Here is a 5,210-nt window from a genome sequence, read left to right on the forward strand (position 1 = left end):
CAAGAGAAGATTATGATAGTCTCTTAAAAACCTGGATTGAACCAAATGATCTCAACAAAGATCGATGCTACCTTACAAAGGGAATGTTGTTCGCATCCAAAAAAAGCGTTGCAACGGGTCGTCAAAATTTATTGTTTTAAGGACACGAGGGAGTTTAAGGTTGATCACCAAACACAAAGATATGGAGGCTAGTTTGTAGACGACGGTATCAAGGCGCGAAAGTGGTTGCTTCGGGGAATTGTTAAGCCCGATGGTATGTGGGCTATCACAAAATTCCGCGAAATACACACTTGTGATATGGAAGAAAATTGAGCAGATCATTATAATTTAGATACAAACATGATTGCTCAAGTGTTACTTAAAGACATTGCTCAAACGCCAAGGTAACTTATCCTACCTAATACATTATATGTCTTATATCAATTGAAAGATCATTACTAAATATTGTTTGTTTAAACTTGTGCAGGTTCCCCATTAAAGATTGTATTCGAAACGTTCAAACCGTATATAGAAAACTATAAGCAACAGAAAGGATTTCTCGGGCGTGACGTCTTTTGAGATGGTCTTTGGAAATTGGCATACTTCTTTTCAATCGCTGCCAAGGTATATGGCAGCTCTACAACATTTTAATCATGGTACTGTTGTAGAGTGGCGGCTTATAGAGGGTAAAATCTTCAACTTCGTATTTTGGACATTCAAACCATGCATTGATGGTTTTGCTCACACGCACTGTACCGATATCCATAGATGGTACGCATGTATATGGCGCCTACGACATCAAGCTCCTAATTGCAATAGGAATGGATGCCAATGGGTCAATATTTCCTCTTGCTTTCGCAATTGTCGCTAACGAGAGCAACGACACATGGGAGATCTTTTTGACCCATTTGAAAACTCATGTTATTAAGGATTGTACTGGCATATGCGTGCTGTCTGATAGTCATAAAGGCATATTGCACAATATGGATAATTTACCGGTAAAGGGCGACCTCCCTTTTTGTTTACTATCGCTATTGTTTAAGGCACTTGAAGGCAAATTTGCAATCAACGTTTCACAATAGCACTCTAAACAAATTGATGTGGGGTCATGGAGCATCAACAACAAAAATGGGCTGCAAAAATGGATCCGATCGGGCGTGAGCGAACCCGCATATGTTTGGTCATGAAGCTCGAAGTTGAAAAATGGACGCTTCGCCGAAGGGCAAAAGATGGGGCATGCTCACAACAAAGAAGCTCGCAGTCTTTCAATGGCTTGCTGAAATCGCTCGAGAACTACCACCGCAATGGTGAGAATGACTTTCAAGGTGGGTGGAGCGATTTGTGGTTAGGACAAGGCAGCCGCAGCGATATTAGTCGACGGCGGGACATGGATGCGAGCCCTTCAAAACTATGGAGCATTATAGAAAAATGCGAGCGTCACCAAATGACCGAGTATGACCCAATTCAACATGTGTGTATGAAGTTAGACGGGTTATTACAACGGTAGGGGTGGAAACTTGCATACCGTTTGTATGAGGCAACAAGAACATGCACTTGTGGTAAGTGGCAAACGTACTACACGCCGTGTTCTCATGCTCGTCAAGTGCTTCGAGAGAATGAGAAAAACGGTAACAAATTATGTGGCGGGGGAATACAAGGTCCATAATTATCTTAGAGCATATTCCGGCCAATTTCACCCACTTGGTAATGAAGCTTATTGGCCAAACGAGCCGTTTTCGATGGTTGCTAACAAGGATTACATCAGAAAATTGGGCATTAACTCACGGAGCCGTAGACCCAATCAAATGGATGTTAGTGAAAGAACTTACTCTCGCAAGTGCTCTATATGTAAGCAATATGGCCATGACAAGCGTTCGTGTAGGCAACAAGGTCGTGGTAGTACAAGCACATCTCGAAGTAATAGAGCCTCTAGAACTTGAAGATTGTATTGTTATTGTAATTTATTATTGTATTGCTTTGAATTAGTATTGTAATTAAATGGAATGAATTATTTTTTAATTAGTATAAACCTCTCGTATTGGATGAATTATTATTAAATCAAATATTTAAATTTGTACATTCAAATATAATAAAACACTTAAATCAAAACCCTATAAATATGACAAGTTTCAAAACTTAAGTTTCAAAACTTACTTCGGGCACTTTAACCCCTAAAACGACGATCCAAACGTTTAAAGGACTTGACGTAATGAAATTTACATTATTATACGCAAAAAAAAGATATTAAGTTTATATAAAATATTGATATTTTGGGGTTTTGAAACACGACTAATATTTGCCCAAAGTATGAAAAAAAACGTAATTGAAAAAGTAACACAAAAAAAAAAAAAAAAAAACGATGACCCCATCCACGCGAAATTAAAAGCGCCCAAAGTGCATTTTTGCAGTTTGGTCCTGAAACCTACTAATGAATTTTTTTTTTTTTTGTGCTAGTTTGATTCAACTTTTTATTTTTTTGCGCTACTAAAATCGCGGATTCACAATTGAAGATTTAACCTGATGACGCACCCCAAAACAATACATACAAATGAATATCCACCTGCCTACGAAAACATACAACACGTGTATAACTGTATTGCCAAATCCTATTAGTAGAGTGCACCTTTCTCTGTGTCAGAAAATTCAGCAAACCAAACCCTTTACTCTGTTTTTCTTGCAAAATATAAACCAAACCCCAAATCCCCTGTTTCTGGCAAGTGTTTTATTTTCATTTGTTACCAATGGCTTCATTTTCTTCCATTCTTTCCTCACCCCACCACCCTACAGAATTCCTTCCTTTTAAAGTAACGTGCACCACCACTACCACTAGTAACCACCAAACAACTCTACCCAATGACGGATCTAGAATTTTCATTCAGGGGTCAAAAAAATAACAAAAGCTAAATATAAAATATAATGTTGTTGATAGGAATTGAACCTAGGACGTTAGAGACAATTTTGAACACCCTGGACCACTTGAGCTAACCTTTCACATTTATTCAGGGTGTTCAAAAGTTAATATATGTACATAAATATAAAAAATTGACCCTATATATACACTATAAGTTTTTGCCGAGGGTGTTCATGTAAATCCGCCCCCGACTCTACCACAAACACCAAAAAAATCTGTGCTAAAATTTTCAGCTAAATATGTACCTTTCAACTCAATATCAACAAATATTCCTAGTGATGAATCCTACTCTCTTGATGAAATAATATATAGAAGCAATTCAGGTGGTTTGCTTGATGTGCAACATGACTTGGATGCTTTGAAACAATATGATGGTGAATACTAGAAAACCTTATTTGATTCTCGAGTTGATAAAACTACATGGCCTTATGGCTCTGGAGTTTGGTCTAAAAAAGAATGGGTTTTACCTGAGATTGATAATGATGATATTGTAAGTGCTTTTGAGGGAAATTCAAATCTTTTTTGGGCTGAAAGATTTGGTAAAAAGTACTTAGGTATGAATGATTTGTGGGTGAAAAATTGTGGGATTAGTCATACTGGTAGTTTTAAAGATTTAGGTATGACAGTTTTGGTTAGCCAAGTGAATAGGTTAAGAAAAATGAAACGAAATTTAGTTGGTGTTGGTTGTGCTTCGACTGGTGACACGTCAGCTGCTTTATCTGCTTATTGTGCAGCGGCTAATATACCATCTATTGTGTTTTTACCAGCCAATAAAATTTCCATGGCACAATTAGTTCAACCTATAGCTAATGGTGCTTTTGTTATAAGTATTGACACTGATTTTGATGGATGTATGAAACTCATACGTGAAGTTACTTCAGAATTGCCTATATATTTAGCAAATTCTTTATACAGTTTGAGGCTTGAAGGACAAAAAACTGCAGCAATTGAGATTTTACAGCAGTTTGATTGGGAAGTACCTGATTGGGTTATTATTCCTGGTGGGAATTTAGGTAACATTTATGCATTCTATAAAGGGTTCAAAATGTGTCAAGAAATGGGATGTGTTGATAGGATTCCAAGATTGGTTTGGGCTCAAGCTGCAAATGCTAATCCTCTCTACTTATATTACAAGTCAGGTTGTGATACGTTTGCCCTGAATTTTCTACCTTATTTGAATTTTATCATAATTGTGTTTTATTGCAAAAAGGTTTTCTTGGTGGAAATATCTCTTCGATATTTGACTAATCGGACTTATATAAAATTGAAGATTCTTCCCTCTCACACCACAACACAATAGCATTCACAATGTAATCGTTAAAAAGTTTCAAAGTTTCGTTTAGGGGAGACTATTGTCTCAATAGTTTTTAATTTTTCTCTTATATTAGTTTCTAATACGTAGGCCAATTGGTCAAACCATGTTAAACTATTATGATTCTTTTAGTATAATTTTCTTTGTTTTCGATTTATCGTAGTTCAAGGTTTACAATTGTTACTTTCCGCGTGACGCGTGACGCCTGATTATTTTGATCCCAACAGGTTGGACTAATTTTGAGGCAGTGAAGGCAAATACCACATTTGCTTCTGCTATACAGATTGGTGACCCGGTTTCGATCGATCGAACAGTTTATGCTCTCAAAAATTCAAATGGAATAGTGGAACAGGCAACTGAGAAAGAACTAATGGATGCAACTGCACTTGCTGATTCAACTGGGATGTTTATATGTCCACATACAGGTGTTGCTTTAACAGCATTAATGAAGCTAAGGAATAAAGGGGTTATTAGTCCAACTGATAAAACTGTTGTTGTTAGTACTGCTCATGGGTTGAAGTTTACTCAGTCTAAGATTGATTATCACTCGAAGGAGATTAAAGATATGGCTTGTCGCTTTGCTAATCCGCCAAAGCAAGTAAAAGCAGATTTTGGATCAGTCATGGATGTTCTGAATAAGTACCTCAAGTCTAAGTCATAGTTTGTGATTCTACTACTAGTAATATACTTGCAAGATTTCACTTTTTTTTATCTATGTTTTCACTGGGTGTCTTCAGCATATGCCAAGACCCGTTTTTAAGTACTGTCAATTTCTTGGTATTATGTACACGTTTTAAAGACATGGTCTATGAAATGTCTCACAAATATTTACCAATTTGTTGCACTTATTGTAATGTGTTATATACATATATGTATATATATATATATATATCAGGGCATAACAATATGCTGCTTTAATTCTTCTACATGATATGGTATCCTTGACAGAGAGGTTTTTGTGGATAAGAAATATTGCGCAATTATTAAGACGTGTAATCCACACATGGA

General features: G+C 36.6%; 1 pseudogene; it reads left to right on the forward strand.

Moving 5' to 3' along the window:
- The first annotated feature begins 339 nt into the window (after nucleotides 1-339).
- On the forward strand, nucleotides 340-4,985 carry LOC132066507 (threonine synthase, chloroplastic-like; annotated as a pseudogene).
- The last annotated feature ends 225 nt before the right edge of the window (nucleotides 4,986-5,210 follow it).

The sequence above is a fragment of the Lycium ferocissimum genome, chromosome 8, assembly GCF_029784015.1.
Source record: "Lycium ferocissimum isolate CSIRO_LF1 chromosome 8, AGI_CSIRO_Lferr_CH_V1, whole genome shotgun sequence".
NCBI classification, from domain to species: domain Eukaryota; kingdom Viridiplantae; phylum Streptophyta; class Magnoliopsida; order Solanales; family Solanaceae; genus Lycium; species Lycium ferocissimum.